At 37.2% G+C, this 22846-nt stretch overlaps 1 protein-coding gene and 1 non-coding gene across 12 annotated transcripts in view; both read right to left on the reverse strand.

Annotated features, from left to right (window-relative positions):
• HDAC8 (histone deacetylase 8) overlaps positions 1-22846 on the reverse strand; it is a 278811-nt gene that overhangs the window by 203426 nt on the left and 52539 nt on the right. The window lies entirely within an intron of this gene.
• Positions 10884-10990, reverse strand: LOC119469415. The gene has a single exon (XR_005198211.1). It is a non-coding gene; the product is annotated as a U6 spliceosomal RNA (small nuclear RNA).

Consider the following 22846-nt stretch of genomic DNA (forward strand, 5'->3'; position numbering starts at 1 on the left):
CAAACACCGCATGTTCTCACTCATAGGTGGGTGTTGAACAATGAGAACACATGGACACAGGGAGGGGAGCACTACACACTGGGGTCAGTTGGGGGGAAATAGGGGAGGGATGGTGGGTGGTGGGGAGCTGGGGAGAGATAGCAAGGGGAGAAATGCCAGATGTAGGTGATGGGGAGGAAGGCAGCAAATCACACTGCCACGTGTGTACCTATGCACCAATTTTGCATGTTCTTCACATGTACCCCTAAACCTACAATGCAATAAAATGAATAAATGGGGAAAAAAAAACAAAACAAACAAAACCATATGCTTGGTATATTCATGATATATTATGTCAAGATTACGATATGTTATATATGTGTTTCTTTTCTCTATAAAGATGATGTTCATGAACTTTTATAAATTAGATATAATACCTTTCCTTCTTTGAAAATAGGACATTTACAGTTTGGATATTTGGCCTTCCAAGCCTCATGTTGAAATTTGATCCCCAGTGTTGGAGGTAGGAGTCTAGTGGGAAGTGCTGGGTCATGGGGGTGGATCCCTTACAAAAGGCTTGGTTGTAATCTAACAATAATGAGTGAGTTCTCACTCTATTAGTTACTCCAAGAGAGTTCTCTTGAGAGCCTGGCACCTTCCCCCTCTCTCTTGCTTCCTCTCGCAGTGATTTGCACATGTGGTTTCCTTTTACCTTCTGTCATAAGTGGAAGCAGCCTAAAGCCCTCACCAGAAGTAGACACTGGCACCATGCTTCTTGTACAGACTGCAGAGTGGGAGCCAAATACCTCTTTTCTTTATAAATTGTCCAGCCTCAGGTATTCCTTTAGTGGAACACAGATGTGCTGAGACAAGGGTTAATCATTATGTATATAGGTATTTTGTCTGGATCTGATAGACCTCTACAAAACTTTCCACCCCAAAACAACAGAATATACACTCTTCTCATTGCCACATAGCACATACTCTAAAATCAACCATATAATTGGACATAAAGCAATCCTTAGCAAATGCAAAATAACTAAAATCATACCACCAAATACATGCTTAGAACACAGCATAGTAAAAATAGAAGTCAAGACCGAGAAAATCACTCAAAGCCATGTAATTACATGGAAACTAAACAACATGCTCCTGAATAACTTTTGGGCAAATAATAAAATTAAGGCAGAAATAAAGAAGTTCTTTGGAATGAATAAGGAAACAGATACAATACACCAGAATCTCTGGGAAACACCTAAGGCAGTGTTAAGAGGGAAATTCCTAGTACCAGGTATTGATCGACTTACGACCTTTGCAACTTAAGACCATTCGACTTTACGACCACAATCGTTAGCCACGACTGCTCCGTGTCTGGCAGCGCAAATGTTGCCCAGCTGGGCGTACGACAGTGCGGACCAGCTTCCGGCAGCACTACCATCTCCGCGTGCATATAGCCTACTCAACTTACGACCAAATCGTGTTACGACCGGTCTATCAGAACCAATCGTGGTCGTAAGTCGAGCACTAGCTGTACTAAATGCCCACATCAAAAAGGTAGACAGATCTCAAATTCATAACTTAATATTACAACTGAATTAGAGAAGCAAGAACAAATCAACCCCAAGACTAGCAGAAGATAAGAAATAACCAAAATCAGAGCTGAACTGAAGGAAACTGAGACATGAAAAGCCATTCAAAAGATCAATAAATCCAAAAGTTGGCTTTTTGAAAAAATTAATAAGATAGGCCACTAGTTAGACTAAAAGATTCAAATAAACACAATTAGAAATCATGAAGGAAATGTTACCACTGAATCCACAGAAACAAAAATAACCATCAGAAACTACTATGAACACTCTATGCATACAAACTAGAAAACCCAGAAGAGATGGATAAATCCCTGGACATATACACCCTACTAAAACCTAACCAGGAAGAAACTGATTCCCGAAACAGACCAATAATGAGGTCCAAAACTGAATCAGTAATAAATAGCCTTACCAACCAAAAAAAAAAAAAAAGCCTGCCGCTTGATAGATCCACAGCCAATTCTACCAGATGTATAAAGAAAAGCTGGTAGTATTCCTACTGAAACTACTCCAAAAAATTTAGGAGGAGGGACTCCTTCTCAACTCATTCTATGAGGCCAGCATCATCCTGATACCAACACCTGGCAGAGACACAATGAAAAAGACAATGTCAAGCCAATTTCCTTGATGAATATTAATGCAAAAATACTTGCAAACTGAATCCAGTAGCATATCAAAATACTAATCTATCATGATCAAGTAGGCTTCATCTCTGGAATGCGAGGTTGGTTCAATATATGCAAATCAATAAATGTGATTCATCACATAAACAGAACTAAAGACAAAACTACATAATCATTTCAATAGATGTAGAAAAGGCTTTCAATAAAATTCAATACCACTTAATATTAGAAACTCAATAAACTAGGTATTGAAGGAACATATCTGAAAATAATAACAGCCATCTATGACAAACCCACAGTCAACATCATACTGAATGGGCAAAAGCTGGAAGTATTCCCTTTGAAAACATGGACAAGACAAAGATGCCCACTCTCAAGATTCCTATTCAACGTCGTATTGGAAGTCCTAGCCACAGAAATCAGGTAAGAGAAAGAAATAATGGACATCCAAATAGGAAGAGAGGAAGTCAAACTATTTCTGCAGATGATATGATTCTATATCTAGAAAACCTCATAGTCTCAGCCCAAAAGCTCCTTGAGCCGATAAACAACTTCAGCAAATTTTCAGGATACAAAATCAATGTACAAAAATCACTAGCATTCCTACATATTAACAACAGTCAACCCAAGAACCAAGTCATGAATGAATTTCCATTCACAACTGCCATACACACACACACACACACACACACACACACACACACAATACCTAGGAATACAGCTCATCAGGGAGGTGAAAGATCTCTACAATGAGAATTGCAAAACATTGCTCAAATAAATCACAGAGAAAACACAAACAAATAGAAAAACATCTTATGCTCATGGATAGGAAGAATCAATATTATTAAAATGGCCATACTGCTCAAAGCAACTTACAGATCCAATGCTATACCTATCAAACTACATATTGACATTCCTCACAGAACTAGAAAAAAACTATTTTAAAATTCATATGGAACCAAAAAAGAGCACAAATAGCCAAGACAATCCTAAGCAAAAAGAACAAAGCTGGAGGCAACATGTTACCAAACTTGGAACTACGCTACAGGGCAACAGTAACCAAAACAGCATGGTACTGGTACAAAAACAGATACATAGACCAATGGAACAGAATAGAGAACCCAGAAATAAGGCTGCACACCTATGACCACCTGATCTTTGACAAAGCTGACAAAAGCAAGCAATGGGGGAAAGACTCCCTATTCAATAAATGGTTCTGGGACAACTGGCTAGCCATATGTAGAAGATTGAAGCTGGGCCTCTTTCTTATACCATATACAAAAATCAACTCAAGATGGATCAACGACTTAAATGTAAAACCCAAAACTATAAAAATCCTGGAAGACAACACAGGTAATACCATCCTGAACATAGGAACGGGCAAAGATTTCATGACAAAGACAACAAATGCAATTTCAACAAGAGGAAAAATTGACAAATGGGATCTAATTAAACTTCAGAACTTCTGCACAGTGAAATAAATAAACTATCAATGGAGTAAACAGAAAACTTAGAGAATGGGAGAAAATATTTGCAAACTATGCATCTGACAAAGGTCTAATATCCACCATCTTTAAGGAATTTAAACAAATTTACAAGAGACAAAATTCCAATTAAAAAGGAGGCAAGGGACTTTTCAAAAGATGTCATACATGTGGCCAACAAACATAGGAAAAAAAAGCTCAATCTCACTGATCATTAGAGAAATGCAAATCAAGGCCACAATGAGGTACCATCTCAAGCCAGTCAGAGTGGCTACTATTAAAAAGTCAAAAAAATAACAGATGCTGGTGAGGTTGCAGAGAAAAACAAAACACTTACACCCTGTTGATGGGAGTGTAAATCAGTTCAACCACTGAGAAAAGCAGTCTGGTGATTCCTCAAAGAGTTAAAAGTAGAACCTTGACCCAGCAATCCCACTACTGTGTATATACCAAGAGGAATATAAATCATTCTACCATAAAGACACATGCACGTCACTGTTCACTGTGGCATTATTCACAATAGCAAAGACATGGAATCAACCTAAATGCCCATCAATGACAGACTGGATACAGAAAATGTGGTACATATACACCATGGAATACTATGCAGCCATAAAAAAGAATAAGCTCATGTCTTTTTCAGAAACATGGATAAAGCTGGAGGCCATTATCCTTAGCGAACTAATGCAGGAATAGAAAACCAAATACCACATGTTCTCACGCATAAGTGGGAACTAAATGACAAGAAATCATGAACACAATGAAGGAAACAACAGACACTGGGGTCTATTGAGGGTGGTGGGTGAGAGGAAGGAAAAGAGCAGAAAAGACAACTATTGGATACTGGGCTTAATGCCTGGGTGATGAAATAATCTGTATGACAAACCCCTGTGACACAAGTTTACCTATGTAACAGACCTTCACAAGTATCCCCAAATCTAAAATAAAAGCTTTTTAAAAAATAGATATTTTGTCAAAAAAATCTTTTGGATTGAGTTTTATCTCATTTTACATGCCGCAGAAACTACATCTCTTTGTCAGTTGCATTATTATTCTTGTAATGAACTCTCATTGTATTTTTTCCCTTTTGAAAATGATCAGCAACAAGTTAACCATAGCTATTGTAACACTTGTATCATCTACAGGTAGACAGCTTTTTAGGTTTTACCCCAATGCTTTCCTGAAAGCACTTGTAATCGACTACAAGTTAGAGGGCTTCATCTTCAACAAAGGACTTTCTTAAAGCACTGTGGAAAAGAACTACTCCAGGTACTTTTGTGTACAGGCTTATTATGAGATGGTTTCAACAACTTTGAGACCATGCTAGTGAATTGAGGCAGGATTTTGAGAACTCTAGTTGAGAAGCAGGTGTGTTAATAAGATAGCCCTAAACCAAGGTGGAGTGGAAAAAGAACTAATTACATAGACCTGAATGGCTGAGGAGGGATGATTTGGGTTTTGTTTGGAATATTGCTGAAGCTTTAATATTCTATTTTCTGGATATATGAGAAACTCACTTCCCATATCTCTTCTCTCATACACTATCTATAATTCATAACTATCTAGTAGATCATGCTTTTGTAAACTGAAATGAAACATTTGTAAATGATATCTTATACCCCTGAGTTCTCCAGGATTTGGAAATTCTCATAGAGTCTTCTTATTTTCCTAGCAATATAATTATCTGCATTGGTTCAATAAAAATCTGTCTGCCCTTCTTACCAAGATATGATTAGAAACACTGGTGTGTAATCAAGGCCTTGCCTGGAATGTCATATTTGTGAATGATGCTCATTCATTGAATGATGCAGATTCATTGAATCAGATATGATCAGATACTTTTAAGGAACTAAGGCTGACTTTATGGAGCCAATGCACACAGCTGTCTTTCTCTTATCCTAGAATGTATAAGTCTTGGAGCTTGCCCTCTTTTCCAGAACATGAGGCAACCCTGCAAGCTAAACTCCAATGGCTCAATATCAAGGTAGAAGAACACAGCACTGCAGCAGACCATGCATAACTAGAATTCTCCTTGAACAAGCTGCTGCCTAGACTATGACAGAAGTTGTGAGAAATTCTCAAGTCATGCATACCTTTTACATGAAAGGTGACTATCTTAATCCATTTTGTGTTGCTATAACAGAATACCTGAGGCTGGATAACTTATAAAGAAAAGAGGTTTATTTGGCTTATAATTCTGGTGGCTAGAAAGTTCAAAATTGGGCAGCTGCATCTGGTGAGGGCCTCTCTCATACTGCTTCCATTCATGGCAGAAAGCAGAAGGGGAGCAGATGTGTGCAAAGAGATCACATGTGAGAGAGGGAGCAAGAGTGAGAAACTGAGGATACTAGACTTTTTTTTTTTTTTTTTTAACAACTCACTCATGTGGGAACCAATCCATTCCCATGAGAGAATAAAAACTCACTAACTTCTGCAGAGGGCATTAATTTATTCATGAGGTATCTGCCCCCACTACCCAAAATACCTCCCACTAGGCCCCACCTCTTACCATTGGGGATGAAATTCAACATGAGTTTTGGCAGGAGGAAACCACATATAAACCATAGCAGTAACCAAGACTGTGAACAAAAGCATTGCCAGGAGTACCCACACCCTAGTTCCATGAGTGGTGCTGCAAAATGGAAAAGTTTTCTTCCATTGATGCCTTGGAATCCATTGGACTGATTACGTTCAGGGTTCAATTCTTGGCTCTTTACTACAATGTAATCTTTTATATTAACTTTTTTTTTTTTTTTTTTTTTTTAGATAGGATATCAGTCTGTTACCCAGGCTGGAAAGCAGTGGCATGAGCTCAGTTCACTGTAACCTCCACCAGGCTCAAGTGATCCTCCCACCTCAGCCTCCCAAGCAATTTGGACTACAGGTGCATGCCACCACATCCAGATAATTTTTTGTATTTTTTTGTAGAGACAAGGTTTTGCCATGTTGCCCAGGCTGACCTTGAACTTTTGAGCTCAAGCAATCCACCCACCTCGGCCTCCCAAAATGTTGAGATTATAGGTGTGAGCCACCATACTTGGCCAACATTTCTTTTTTCATTGTGGCCATCCCTCTTTTAATATGCCTAATTTCCAGGGCCCTAAAACAACTGACCTTTGCCACTGCCTCTCGATAGATGGTTCAAGTGGCTTTACAGGAACAACACCAACAAGAGTCCTTGAGAGACTATTTCTTAGACTTCAGCTTTACCTCATTTAGGAGACTTATGTTCTCCTCTGAGTTGCTCAATGATAAATGATAGGTGTTTTAAACAAAAAAAATGACAGTACTGAAGTTTATCTGAGCCCTGTATATCCCAGAAAGCAGTAATGGTTAAAAAATGCCCCCCCAACCTTTTGTTTTCCAGGAAAAGGCTAACCGCAAGTGACTATTCTACACTGACACATTATCCTAAAAGAATACCCATCTCCATCCTCCCTCACAACTCCAAAAAGACTTATAGGTGACTCCCTTGTTTACCTGTCTCTATAAAATGCCAGGCATTTTTCCTTTCCTTTGAGCTGGTATTCCTTAATAAATATTCCCCCTATTGCAATACCTGAATAAAATCATTTCCTTAATTGTCTGGTGCATTTTGTTTTTCACATCATCAATACAAACATGTTCATGGAAGAGACCAGCTTCTGTAAACATATTTCTGAAAGCATATTTCTGAAATGTGTCTGCAGCTTTGTGGTTTGGCAATTGTTTTGTTTTTCTTTTTCCAGATATATCTAGCTTCTTAAATGCCCTGGCGAATTATAAACCACAAAATCAATCTTTAAGAAAAAGCACAGGGCTCAGTCAACTGTATTTGCTTATGTGCCTTTGCTGTTTTAGGTCCATTAAAGGTCAGGGGCTTTGATCACATCATCAAGAAATTTATATAAAACAGCAGGTAGCTACCTTACCAAGGCAGAGCCAGATACCTGCACTGTTCAACAGTTGTAACTGGCAAAGATTTTGCAACAATCTTTTTTTTTCTCGTACTGGTATCAGAAGTTAGCATTATGGATTTCCAATAATGTTTTCTTATTGTACCTAAGACTTGCTCAGACATCTATTTTCTCTTTACATATTAGTATACCTCTTATAATTTTTTACTTTCACTGGTAGTAAGGTTTGGCTGTCCTCTGTTTTTGGCATATAATGGAAATAATAGCTGGCATCTAATAAGTGATTACCCTGTGGCAGGAACTGTACTGTTTTAAAGATTGCTAACTCAATAAATTTTCACAATAATCCTGTGAAGTAGGTACTACTATTATGCCCATTGAACAAATCAGAAAACTAAAGCACAGAGAAATTAAGTAACTTGTTCAAGGTCACACAGGTAGAAAGCGTCTCAGCCTGAATTTGAATTTTTGAAACCAATTTATTAAGGTATGCTATGGTTTAAATATTTGTCCCCTCCAAAGCTCATGTTGAAACTTAAACCCCAATGTAACAGTATGAAGAGGTGAAGTCTTTATGGAGCTGACTGGGTCATGAGGGTTCTGCCCTCACAAATAATCTCTTTAATGGGTTATTGAGGCAGTGCGTTAGTTACCACAAGAGTAGGTCTGTTACAAAGGCCAATTTGCCCATCTCTTGTGAACCCCTTGCCATGCGATGGCCTGCGCTCCTCGAGACTCTGCAGAGTCCTCACAAGCAAGAAGGCCCTCACCAGACGTGGCCCCTCAACTTTGAACTTCTCAGCCTCCAAAATGTAAGAAATATATTTATTTTCTTTATAAATTACTCAGTCTCAGGTATTCAGTTAAAGCAATAGAAAACAAAGAAACATATGACTGACATACCAAAAGCTGTACATATTTAATATCTACAACCTGGTGAATTTGGAGATAAGTATACACCCATCACCACAATCTATGCCATAAAACTATCCCTTGCCTCTAAAAGTTTTCTCCTGCCCTATTTATTTATTGTAATAAGAACAGCTAACATAAGATCTACCCTCTTAACAAATTTTCTTTTTTTGAGACAGTCTTGCTCTGTTGCTGGAGCAAGTGGTGTGATTTCAGCTCACTGCAAACTCCATCTCTCCACCTCCCGGGTTCAAATGATTCTCCTACCTCAGCCTCCTGAGTAGCTAGGATTACAGATAAGCACCACTACATCTGGCTAAGTTTTGTATTTTAGTAGAAATGGGGTTTCACCATATTGGCCAGGCTGGTCTCATACTCCTGACCTCAAGCAATCCGCCTGCTTTAGCCTCCCAAAGTGCTGGGATTACAGGTGTTAGACACCCTGCCCAGCCTCTTTTAGCAAATTTTTAAGTATATAATGCAGTATTGTTAACTATAGATGCTATGCTTTACAGTAGATCTCTAAGTGTTCACTGATGAATGAATGAATAAAGAAAATGTGGTATACACATACAATGGGTTATTATTCCACCTTTAAAAAGAAGGAAATCATGTGACAACATGGGCGAACCTGGAGGATATTAGGCTAACTGAAATAAGCCAGACAAGAAGGACAAATGCAGGATACTACTTATATGAAGAATCTAAAATAGTCAAACTCATAGAAGCACAGAGTGGAATGGTGGTTGCCAGGGACAGAGGAGAGGGGGAAATGGGGAGGTATCTGAATTTGAATTTAGGCAGTCTGGCTCCTCAGCCCATAAGCTTAATCACTATGCTAAAAGTTTTGGTTCCTTTCTATCTGAATCTATTGCTTTTTTTTCTTGTAATTTCTTCTACTTCTCCTTTATGTCTACTCTCCTTTCACTATTTTTATATTGTAATGTTGTTGAAATTTGTCAATTTTCACAGTTTCCCCTTATCTCCTTACTTATCTTTCCCCATTTACCATTTTACTACTTTTTCAGTTTGCCTCTACCTCCTTTGCCATTTTCTGAATATTTGGAATTAAGTTTTTTGGTTACTAAGATGACCAACCGCAGTTCCTTTTAGTAGCAATTTTTATCTCCAGATTTCTACTATAATAGTCCACCAAACTTTAATCACATCAGCTTTCAGGTTTTTGCATTTGGGATAAATGGGTATTCAAAATCATCCCAAAGGCAAGTAAATGACCCAATGCCAAATTTCAATAATTTACTTTGCAGTGGTCCTTTCTTCTATAAACTCAATTTAGCTACTGACCTAGCACCTTTGGATTTAGAATTTACACAGGAACATGTGTGAAAAATGATTAGGTCAAGAAGGCCTTACATGTTAATAGAAACGAATCCATTAATCATGTGACAAACTAACAAAAACGTTACCCAGGAAATAAATACAACAGTAGTATAATTCTACATAGTTCTCACTCCCTCTACACCATTTGGCATTATAAACAGTCACTACTGAAGACAAACGAAGGTTTGCAGAAGTAGAAACAATGTAATACTTGCCTGAAAATGGATCAAGAACATTGACTACAAGTCCATCATGGTGAAAAGTGCTGGAAGGTCAGTTTTCGGACCCATAGGCCATCTTTCCCTTTCAATAATTATACTATTTAAGGTACAGTGATGGAAAGAAACTATAAAGCAGTTCTATTCACCACCAAGAATCTTAGATATTTCATAAGCAGAACCTAGCATTTGCACTACAGAAAAATCCTAGTGGTAAGTGGGTCCCTGAAAATTGCTGTGAGATAAATTCAGCTAGGGAATAAATTGAGTAGATAGGTCATGATGAACTAAATTCCCTGCTTGTTTCCTTTGGACATGCAAGGTCTCATTTTTCTGGCTGTAAGCTTCTTTAAAACATTTTTCTCAGATGACACAGGTACAATTTTCCTGCCCTAAAATATGTTTTTATTAAGTAAAATGTAGGTCAGCAAATCAAAGTCTGCACTTGGCTATGAATTTTTCTTTTATGTACTCTGTTTTTAGGGAAAGAAGCAAGTAAGAAGAAACCAAACAGGTTTCCAAAAGCAATTTCCCAGGGTATACCTCAGGTTCAGCCCGGATTTAGTCACTATCCTCTACCTGCAATGATCTTATCCAATTGAAGCTAGAGTACAGAAACACTGTATAACTCTTAGTGATAGCAAGATTCAATCAGGTTCAGTCCACTGTCCTTACTAAAGCAAAAATGTATAGGTACATTTTAAAAAGAAGTTAAAGAACATGGATAAAACAAAAAAAGTCTGTCGAGTATAACTGTCCACTAAGCCAGAAAATTCAATTAACCAGAATACTCCATTTTCTTTTTTTTTTTTTTTTCGGTAAGCACGTTTACTCAGAGAAAAAAAATATGGAACGCTTCATGAATTTGCGTGTCATCCTTGCGCAGGGGCCATGCTAATCTTCTCTGTATCGTTCCAATTTTAGTATATGTGCTGCCGAAGCAAGCACAATACTCCATTTTCTGAGCATTCTAGTTAGTTGAGAATATCACTTTTTGATTTTCAACTCTCATTTAATGAACTTAAAAACCTTAATGGTTTGACATCAATACTGGGTAGATGAATTAATTGTACTCTCTTCCTCCACAAGAAAAATAACACTTTAGGTATAATTGATGGAAATTGTGCCGGCTCAACCTTTCTAGTTAAATAGAAAAAACACAAAAGCACTGGCAAAGCAGCTGTCTCAAGCTTAATACATATGTATTTGTATTTCTGCACCTGGTCCTGGCACACAAGATGAGTGTCTCAAGAGCCAAAGACTTTATGTGCTTGCATCCCCAAACTATGTAATAGACCCCATTACATTGGCTGGAGTTTATATTAGGTGTGGATAGGAGGAAATGCCATTGTGTTCAGTGGACTGATCACAATCTCTGCCAAGTCAGGAGAGAGAGAGGATTGCTTGCTTCAACATGCAGGGAATGTTTCAGACTTTCTGGCTTTGGTTGGTGCAAATCTAGAGTAATTTTTGACACACAAGAAAAACACATGGATGCTCTTCAAATATCCCTTTGGCCCCTCTATAAAGTCTGACCATATATTACTGAAATGGTTCAAAACTTGGATTTCAAATATCTAGGGTCTTGTCATGTTATAGCTACATTAATTATAACATTAAGTAGATATATAAAATTTTAAGCATTCTTTCTAGACTTTTTCTGCAAACAACTAGCTAAATTGTGAAAGATTATTCATAACAATAATATGCATATATTCTACTTAATATCTTTCACCTGTAGGCTGCAACTTCTTAGAAAAATTGTAATTATACTTTGTAGAAAGGGAAATTCTATGAATTTCCCTGCAAAGGCAGGAAGTAAAGAGGCCTTGCCTAGTACTCATAGGCCTGGTCAAACAAGGCTTGGAATCTTTTTGTCCACTCCTAGGGAATGAGCCTTGAAATATAACATTGCCACTAGTCCCAAATAATACTGTGGCCTTCCTGTGATGCTTCAGTCTCAGGTGGTCTGCCTGAGAGGAGACACTGTATGCAATTAATCTGCAGATAGGTGCTGAGGACTCATTCAGTGCTCTCCCTCTGTGCTAAGGGTTGTGAACAACACAAGATGTTCTGGATCCTGCCCTTGAGTTCACAGCTGAGTTGAATCGAGCTATGAGACTAATACACATTTTTAAAAATGCATAAGATGTGTACGAACATGTGTTAAATTATATGGTGCAGCCTATTCTTGTCTCCACCTTCAACCATCTAGCTGAAACCTGGAAGCTGTCTTCTATGAGGCTCAGAGGACTTATGATCTCATTTAGTCTCATTAGCTCCATGTAAAGAAGGGGAAGAAAAGGCTATTCCTCTTTAACAATTGAGAAACAAACGCGTAAGGAGTTGGCCAAATGGTGCAGAGCCTCTAGCAGTCCTGTATTCCTCCTGCTGCCTGGGTCGCACATTTTATACTGCTCATTAGACCTTCCTAATGCACAACCCTGATAATATCACTGCCCTGCTTGAAAGCCTGTCAGTAGGTCCCCATGCCACAGGAAGAAAGATCCTTTCTTTTGCATAGTATGCAAGGCCCTTTATAATTTTGTCCCTGCCTACTTCTCAAGCCTCTTATCTTGCCATTTCCCTCAAGTACTCGAAGCTTAAACACACCAAACTTTTCTCTCACCTTCTAAACATAACATGTTCTTCAAGCCTCTGGGTTTTGGAAAAGGAAAGTTTTGGACTTGTAGAGTGACTTCCATCTCCTCTGATGAGCTCCTACTCATCCTTTAAAAGTCAGCTGTGAAGACTCTATCTTTGATGTTCCGCCTTCCTTTCCCAGGCAGAGAAAGTCAATCCCTCTTTTTGTGCTCCAGCAGTTTATTCAAACCTCTACCATAGTACTTTTCAAACTAGTTTGCAATGATTACTTCCTGTACTTCTCTTCTCCACTATACTATACATTCTTGGAGAGCAAGGACTGTATCCTATTCACCTTCAGTACCTAGCACAGTGCTTAGCACTTTTAAATTTTTTTGATTTGTTTTTTTGAGACTGAGTCTCTCTCTGTTGTCCAGGCTGGAGTACAGTGGCACTATCTCAGCTAACTGCAACCTCTGCCTCCTGGGTTCAAGTGATTCTTCTGCCTCAGCCTCCTGAGTAGCTGGAGCCACAGTTGCTCATCACCATACCCAACTAGTTTTTTGTATTTTTAGTAGAGACAAGGTTTCACCATGTTGGCCAGGCTGGTCTCAAACTCCTGATCTCAGGTGCTCTGCCTGCCTCGGCCTCCCAAAGTGCTGGGATTTCAGGCATGAGCCACTGTGCCCAGGCAATTTTTTTTTTAATTTTAAAGATTTTATAGGAATGGTAAAATGCCTAAAGAATGAAGAAGAACATTTGTATTATTTACCTTGAATAAAAGAGAAAGATAACCTCCAGATTATACATTTATAAATTAAAATGTGATAAATTAGAGAAACATCGGAACAGATTATTAAAAAATGGACTGCTCTACCCAAATCAGGAAACTTTAAGGGCCTGTGATCCATTGCCCAACTGTCCCCAGTCGTAAACAGAAAGAGAAAAAAAGCATGGATTTATGTAGAAGCTGGTCCTGGGTCGAGAGTCATACCATTAAGCATTTTTCTTAAGTGACAGATGAGAAACTTTTCATTAAATATGTCCAAAAATAAAGTTAGATATGGTAGTATTTTTTGGTAATCACCCTTAAAATTGAAATGACTTGAATCAGTTGGCAAAGTAGGTGGCTATCACCAGCATGAAATGCAATACTGAAACACAGAAGGTAATTCACCAATGTGAAACAGATCAGGAGGCTGGAAGATATGAGGTATGGTCATATTTGAGGTAGCTCTGAGTATTGCAGGATAGCAATAGATTGCTGGAAGACTGCACAGACCATATAGCATCAAGATGAATCTACGAAATAAACCACTTCTTTAACTTATGGATACTACCTGAAACTGATGGACAGGGTTTAAATGTAGAAATAACCATTTGGTGGTACATTTGTCTTTATAGTGACAGGCACATGTATAAATGGTGATTTTTATCAGTAGTGCCATCTTTGAATGTTGAAGACAGAGATATAAAAACAGCATGAAGGAATATTAAGAGTGAATTCCTGGTCACTGTGCATGTTCAAGCACAGGTTAGATCAGTAGTTTTCAAACTTTTCTTAAGCAGCAGAATATTTTTTTAAATAAAATTTTATGTGGAATCCCAATATAAAACAAACAAAATCAGCTTTGCTGTGGTTAAAGTAGGGGTTGGTAAAGTGAGTAGGGAGTGGGCATTTGGATGTCCAGAACCCTATGTATTTAGCCGCCACTTTACTTCCTGTGGTTACTGTTGAGGCACCTCTAAAAAATTCCTGAGATAGGTGCTGTGGCAAAGGTTTCTATATGGACAGAGAGGTTAGAATAGATGAATTCTAGTTCTTTCTGCCTCTGAAAGTCTAGAATATGATAAGCCTCTCTTTGATAGTCAGGACTAGTCCAAATATTAGACTTTTATTTTACTTATAGAAGAGACTTTTATTCCACTTATAGGAGAGGGCAATCCAAATAACTTGAGGGCTTGAGAAATAATCTTTTTTTTTTTTAAATTGAGGTATATTGGATAATTAAAAATTATATATATTCAGGGTATACAATTTGATGATTTGAAATACATATACACTGTGAAATAATCACCATAACCAAGCTAATTAACATATCCATCACGGTAGAAAATTACCACTTTTTGTGTTAAGACTTAAGATCTACTCTCTTGGCAAATTTCAAGTATACAACAAAGTTATTATTGTAGCCACATTGTTGTATATTAGATCTCCAGAACTTATTCATCTTGCATAACTGAAATTATATCCCTTGACCAACATCTCCCCATTTCCCCCTTCTCTACCCTGGGTGACTATCATTCTTCTCTCTGTTTTTGAGTCTGGCCTTTTTAGATTACACATATAAGTGACATTATGTGGTACTGATTTAATCTCACTTAGCCTAATGCCCTCCAGGTTTATTCATGTTGTCACTAATGGTAGGACTTCCTTCTTTTTAAAGGCTGAATAATATTCCACTGTGAATATATACTACATTTAAGAAATAATCTTAAGGTAAAACTGGGCTTACTTAACATTGGGGCATGGATAATAAGAAGCCCCTTCCCTTCCGTTCTCCCTCAACATGCAAATTTGTATTGAGTACTCTGTTCTACATTTTGGGAATAATGATGAACAGGACAGATAATACTTCATTCTCAAAGATCTTTCAGTGTATGTATGTGGAGGACAGTATGTGGGACAGATGATAAATAGGTAAGCAAACAAACAACCAAATTAGAAAACAGCCCTACTGTGACAAGTAATGCTGCAAAAATAACACACAGGAATGTGATAGAGTAGTGGCATGTGCAGGGCTTAGATAGGTCAGTCTGGGGAAAGCTTATTTGAGGAGGTAACATTTGAACAGAGACCTGAAAGGTGAAAAGAAACTCATCCATACTGGGATGGAGAAGTCTTCAGGACTTTTTGGACATATTTAATAAAAAGTTCACTGTGTTATTACTTTAAAAAAGTGCAGAGAGACTAGCTCTTCAAAAGCTCTGAGGCAGAAAAGAACTTCCCTGGCCTAAGAAGCTGAAAGGCAACCAGTATGGCTGGAACATAGGTAATGAAGGACAGTGGTACAAGAAGAGGTCTGATGGGACATCACAGGGGCTTGTAGGCCACTGCAAGGAGTTTGGATTTCACTTTCAGTGAGGTGGGAAGCCATTGGAGGGCTCTGACCAGAGAAGGGGTAAGATCTGATGTAAACTATCTTTTATTCTATAAAGGGATACTATATATATGAGTGATCAGAATGGGCTAAACTGTATCAGGAGAAATTTATTAACAGTCAGACAGGAAATTTGTGAGACAGAATTGTTGCCAAGAAAGGTTAATGAGTTTAGTTTAATAGTATAAAAAGCTAATTTCTTGCTGTGACTTAACAGAAAGAGATTCTTTAGCTTTCTTACAGCTGTCAGCTTTGACAATTTACCTGTAATGTCACGGCCACCGGGAAAGCTGAGGCTCATATTTAAATTTTCTGCCTCTTGATGTTATTTTTCACTAAGTTAATTGCATCTAATTGTTTACAGCAAAGCAGTAAAAGATGACAAAGGCAGAATTACAGCATTTCCTTTCTTAAGGATTTCTGAAAATTCCATTTTTCTCTGTAAGAACCTACCTGAGTACTTAGCAGTTTAGCATGGTTAGTTTCCTCTTAGCATCTGAACCTTAAATCCCAACCTTAAATCTGACCCCCTTCTCCCATTTTCTCTGCTTTCAAAGCCAGGATGGCCTAGTGCTGTTGGAAAAACCCCCACAAAACTATAACTGCAGGAACACAACATTAAACACTTACGGTTCCCATCACAAGTGGGCCTTCAAGGATGCTCAGCAGTTCTTCTAATCGTCTTTTTCTCATTCATTACAGTGGACATTATAAACTTACTAAGAACAAAGACTCCTTGCTTAAAATTTAGAATAAAATCCAAAGCCAACCATGGTCCACAAGGCCTTGTATGATGTGGCCTATGGCAACTTCTCTATCCTCTTGCGCCACTGTCTGAATTACTCACTTTGCTCCAGGCACACTGGCCCACTTGCTGCTCCTTTGAAGCATCTAATGGATAATAGCATGCATTTGCAGTTTTATGGTTTGCTGTTGAGGACCTGCCAAACTGCTTTCCAATGTGGCTACATATTTTTACAGTCCTACCAGCAATGTATGAGGATTCTAATTTCTCCACAGCCTCATGTACATTTGTTATTATCTGATCTTTTGATTCTAGCCATCTTAGTGGAGTGAAGTGGCATCTCATTGTGGTTTTAATTTGCATTTTTCTAATGACTAATGATGTTGAGCATCTTTTCAAGTGCTTATTGGCCATTTATATATCTTTTTTTGGATAAGCATCTATTCAAATCTTTTTCCTATATTTTAATTAGGTTGTCTTTTCCTCATTGAGTTGTAAGAATTATTTATATATTCTGGACATGTCTGTGATCAGAAATATATTTTGCAATTGCTTTTTCCCATTCTATTGGTTGTATTTTCACTTTCTTGATGTTTTCCTCACTTTCTTTGAAGCCCAAAAGCTTTTAGTTTTGATGAAGTCCAATTTATCTATATTTCTTTTGTTGTTTGTACTTTCTGTGACATATCTGAGAAAGCTTTGCCTCACCTAAGGTCATGAAGACTTACTCCTATGCTTTCTTGTAAAACTTTCATAGTTTTAGTTCTTATATTTTGGCCTATGATCCATTTGGAATTAATTTTTATGTATGGCTCGAGGTAGGGATTGAAATTCATTATTTTGCATGTAGATCCTAGTACCATTTGTCGAAAAAAAACTATTCTTTCCTTATGAATTGTCTTAGTACTTTCATTGAAAGTTGGTTGATCATAAATGTAAGGGTTTATTTCTAGATTCCCAATTCTATTCCACTGTTCTGCATGTCTATCCATATGCCAGGACCACATGGTCTTGATTACAGTGTGAGTCCTTCAAATTTGTTCTTTTTCAAGATAGTTTTAGTTGTTTCTGGTTCTCTTGCATTTCCATATGAATTTTAGGATCAGCCTGTCAATTTCTACAAAAAGCCAGCTGGAATTTTGATAGAGATTGTGTTGAATCTTTAGATCAATTCAGGAGTATTGCCATCTTAACAATATTAAGTTTTCTGATCCATGAACATAAGAGCTCATCATATATTTTTATATGATTCATAGTTATAAGGAACTAACATATAATAACTTTAAAATGTGAGATCAAATAAATTTTTAACAGCTTTATTGAGGTATAATTTAGATACCATAAAATTCATTCATATTAAGTATACAATTCAATGATTTTTAGTGAATTTGCTGAGTTGTGCAATTCATCACCATAATCTAGTTTTAGAATATTTTCACCATTCCAATAAGATCCCTCATGCCCATTTATAGTTAATCCCTGCTTCCGTCCCTAGACCCAGGCAACCCCTCATCTACTTTCTGTCTCTATAGATTTGTCTTTCTAGACATTTCATATAAATGGAATTATATAATATGTGATGTGGTCTTTTTCTATTTGGCTTCTTTCACTTAGTATCATTTTTCTAAAATTAGTATAGTTCTGGGTAACTGTTTCAGATTTACAGAAAAATTGATAGAACAGAATTCCCGTATATCTTCTTCCCTGCACATAGCTTTCCCTATTATTACCATTTTGTATTAGTGTGATATGTTTGTTTCAATATTGATCCATAATTATTCATTAACATCCATAGTTTATGATAGGGTTCACTCTTAGTGTTATATAGTTTTATGGCTTTTGACAAATGTATGATGCCATGTATCTACCATTACAGAATCACATAGAATAGGTTCACTGCTCTAGAAATCCCCTGTGCTTTAGCTATTCATCCCTCCTCTCTTCCCTTCCTCTCCCTACCAAGGCCTTGACAACTACTAATTTCTTTTACTGTCTCTATAATTTTTGCCTTTGTCAGAATATCAAATAGTTGGAATCATACAGATTGGCTTCTTTCACTCAGTAATATACATTTAAGTTTCCTCCATGTCTTTCATAGCTTAATAGCTCACTTTTAAAATTGCTGAATAATAGTGCATTGTATGAAGGTAACACAGCTTGGTTATCTATTCATCTACTGATGGACATCTTGCTTGCTTCCAGATTTTGACAATTATGAATAAAGCTACTATAAACATTTGTGTATAGGTTTTTGTGTGGACATACGCTTTCAAGTCAATTGTGTCAATAACCTAGGAGCATGTTTGCTGAGCATGATGTTTTTGAGGTTCATTCATGGTGCATTCCTAATTCCTGAATAGTACTCCTTGTATGGGTATCTCACATTTTGTTTACACATCCACTAGTTGATGGTCATTTGGGTTGTTCTACTTTTTGGCTATAATGAATAGAGCTGCTATGAACATTTATGTGCAAGTCTTTGTGCAGAGGTATGTTTTCATTGGGTAGATACCTAGGAGTGGAATTGCTGGGATATATGATAAATTTAAGTTTAACTTCTTAAGAAACTGTCAAATTGTTTTCCAAAGTAGCTGTACCATTCTACATTCCCACCAGCAATGTATGATGGTTCCTGTTTCTCAACATACTTGCCAAAACTTATTGTCTATGTTATTTATTACAGCTATTCTAGTGGATGACTAGTGGTATCTCATGATAGTTTTAATTTGTGTTTTCCTACTGATTAATGATACTGGGCATTTTCTCATGTGCCTATTTGCTATTTATAAATTTTCTTTTTTTNTTTTGAGATAGGGTCTCACTTTGTCACCCAGGCTGAAGTGTAATGGCATGAACATGGCTTAATGTAGCCTCAACCTTCCGGGCTCAAGTGATCCTCCTGTCTCAGCTCCTCAAGTAGTTGGGACTACAGGCATGAGCAACCATGCCCAGCTAATTTTTGTATTTTTTGAGGAGATGGGGTTTCGTCCATTGCCCAAGCTGGTCTTGAACTCCTGAGATCAAGTAATCCATCTGCCTCGGCCTCCCAAAGTGCTGGAATATACAGGCCAGGCTTCAGTGAGCCACCACACCCGGCAGATATATTTTTTTTGATGAAGCATTTATTAAAATGTTTTGCCTATTTTTAAATTGGGTTGTCTGTCTATTATTCAATTGTAAGAGCATATTCTAGATATAAGACGTTTATCATATATGAAATTTGCAAACATATTTTCCTGGTCCATAGCCTCTCTTTTAAGTTTCATAATGTTGTCTTTTGAAGGTCAAGTTTTAAATTTTGATGAAGTTCAATTTATCAAATGTTTGTTTTATGGACCATGCTTTTGTTGTTATAGCTATGAAATCTTTGCCTAACCAAGGTCTCAGAGATCTTCTCTTATGTTTGTTTTTCTAAAAGTCTTTTCATTTTAGCTCTTATATTTAGGCATCTTTTCTATTTTGAGTTAATTTTTGTGTAAGGTATGAGGTAACAGTCTAATTTCATAATTTTGCATCTGCATATTCAATTGTCCCAGCATCATTTGCTGAAACTCATCATACATTTTTACAGGCTTTAAAAGAACTGTTTTTTCTAACTTTTTGTTTTGAAAAATTTCAAACCTATAGAAGAGTTGAAAGAATAGTATGACAAGCAATCATATACTTTTTGCCTAGATTCACCAATTGTTATTAATTTCCCACATCTCTCTCTCTCTCTCTCTTTCACACACACATACACTTTTTGCTGAGCCATTTGAAAGTAAGCTACAAATATGATGACATTTCCCTCCTAAATACTTCATGCATCTCCTAGGAAAAAGACTTCTACATTATCACGCCTAAGAAAATCAACATCAGTTCAAGGATATAATCTGATATAGTCTACAAATTTCCCAAATCATTCCAAAAATGACTTTAATAATTGTTTAAGATTTCTTTCCAATTCAGAATCCATTCAAAGTTGACACATTGTATTTGAGCTCATTGTTTTCTAAAATTCAAAACAATTTCTCTCCCTTCCTTTGTTTTTCATGATAATGGCTTTCTAAAGAGTCCAGGCTAGTTGACTTGTTGGATATCCCACACTCTAAGTTCATCTAATTGTTTCTTCATAAACATTTCTGGCAAGAATATTTCATAAATGATGCTTTTTACTTCATCTTACATCAATCACATCAGGAGGCACGATGTCAGCTTGTCCTGCTATTGACAATGCTGAGTTTAATAACTTGTTTAACCTGGTGACTGTCAGATTTTCCCATTGTAAATGTGCATTTCTCCCTTTGTAATTAGTAAGGAATCTGTGGGGTGATAATTTGAAACTGTGTGAATATCCTGTTCCTGAGGACCTTTTTGCTCAAAGGTTTTGGCATCCATTTGATGATCTTTGCCAAAGTCAATTATTATATTGGGGGGCTGCAAAACAGTGATTTTTTTTAGTCTATCTTCCTGCTACATTTATTAGCTAGTGCTCTGCTCTAAAGTAGGTCTTTCTCCCTTTTTTCTCCTCTGTCTTGCTCTCTTCAGAATATCACTATAGATTATGCTATAATCCATTTCCTTCAATCTTTTCATAATTTCTTTAAAAATTATATATTTCCTAGGATGATCTATAGAAAAGGCTTAAAAGCAATGCATGCCAGCAGCAATGAGCTATCTAGTACCTAGATTTTGGTATTGAAATGCCATTCCCTATTAAAAGGAACCAGGATTCCTGAGAGAAATGGCTGATTCCAGGGCTGGAGCAGGGACAGTTCAGAGAACTAGGGAAATCTTGTTCAACAGAAATTAAAGATGCTGAAAAACTGGTGGGATCATGTCACAAACACATAGGCGCTAGCTTAAAGGCCCAATTTGGGATAATTTGAGTACTAAAAAGAAGTGCTTTTAAAATTACCCGTATTTACTATAATTCTCCTTTTCTCTTTCTCAATCTGTCTCTGTCTCTGTCTTACTCCTGCCTTTATGTAAATATAGTCGTAATCTTTGATTGCCAAATCCAGCAGACCCATTCTCGGTCCCCAACATACTCAACTTCACTGTTGCTAATAACCACTTGCCCTCTCATGCTTGGATAGCTTCTCTTCATATCCAGTCAGAGACAAATAATCCATACCCAGGTTCATGGCTTGCCAAAGCCTTCCCAGAATAAGCAGGAAAAGAACCTAAAATTATAGAAGAGGGGGACTCAGGTTGGAGAATGGTCAAGGTATTTGTGCTAGTGACTACATTTTATCCATCTCGATAATTTCAGGGCTTACCCAGTGGGTGGAGCCCAACAGGCACACACAAATGTGGCTCACTCTCTATGACAGTTGGGGTAAGCCACTAAACCTCTATGAACCTCAAGTTCCCCATATATACAGTGGTAATGATAATACCAACACAAAGGGTTGTTTCAAGAACTTTCATGTGCATGCATACTCCGAACTCTAAAGATCATTCAAAAGTAAGAAATGAAAAAGTTTGTAACATTATCTCTGTTTGGTATTTCTTTCCATTCCTTCAAATTAAACTTTCCTTGACTCTATGTCTCCCTCAAGCAATTGCCCATTTCTTTCCTTCTGTTGACTACAAAATGCCTTCCTTTTTCCACTTCCTTATTTCCCATTTATTCTGCAACTGTCTGTTCCACTGAAATGCCTTTTACCAGACACATCGGTGATAGGTAATTTTTAATCTTCATCTTACATGATCAGCATTTGACACTGGTAAACATAAACCATATTCTTTAGTTTTAAACAGAGTGGCTGCCAGTGGTATGCCAGAGCCAGCTGGTTAGAGCTGATTGCTACATATTAAAAATTTTGTAAGCCCTTGGGAGTATTTTTGTTACCAAAATTGGCAACGGCCATAAATTGTGGCTTTATTTTTTCTGAGAGCTGGTATGTCAGCACAGTACATGTTACTGTTTCTATCAAGTAATATGTGCTCAGTAAAAGCTATTTAACCTTTAACAAAAAGTGTAATTAATGATCTGAAATCTCACTATCCAGAAAACAAACAAACAGAAAACACTATTTGCTAGGAAGCAAAGTTTTACTTAATGGAGACAGTGCTACCCTGCTGTTTTATAATCTTTTCACTTTGTCATGGACACTTTCCACATCAATAAGTGTAGAGCTGTGTCATCACTTTAAATGGCTGTACAGTATTCCATTGTGTCTATCTGCCATAATAATTCTCCTATTGTTGAATATTTTAGGTTGTTTTTGCTATCATAATGCTAGGACCAACGTTTTTTATCTCTTTGGAGTAAATTCCCAGAAGTAAAATTGCTGTTTCATAGAATCCACTTATTTTTAATTTTGATAC

Source organism: Cebus imitator, unplaced genomic scaffold (genome assembly GCF_001604975.1).
Source record: "Cebus imitator isolate Cc_AM_T3 unplaced genomic scaffold, Cebus_imitator-1.0 Scaffold648, whole genome shotgun sequence".
NCBI lineage: Eukaryota > Metazoa > Chordata > Mammalia > Primates > Cebidae > Cebus > Cebus imitator.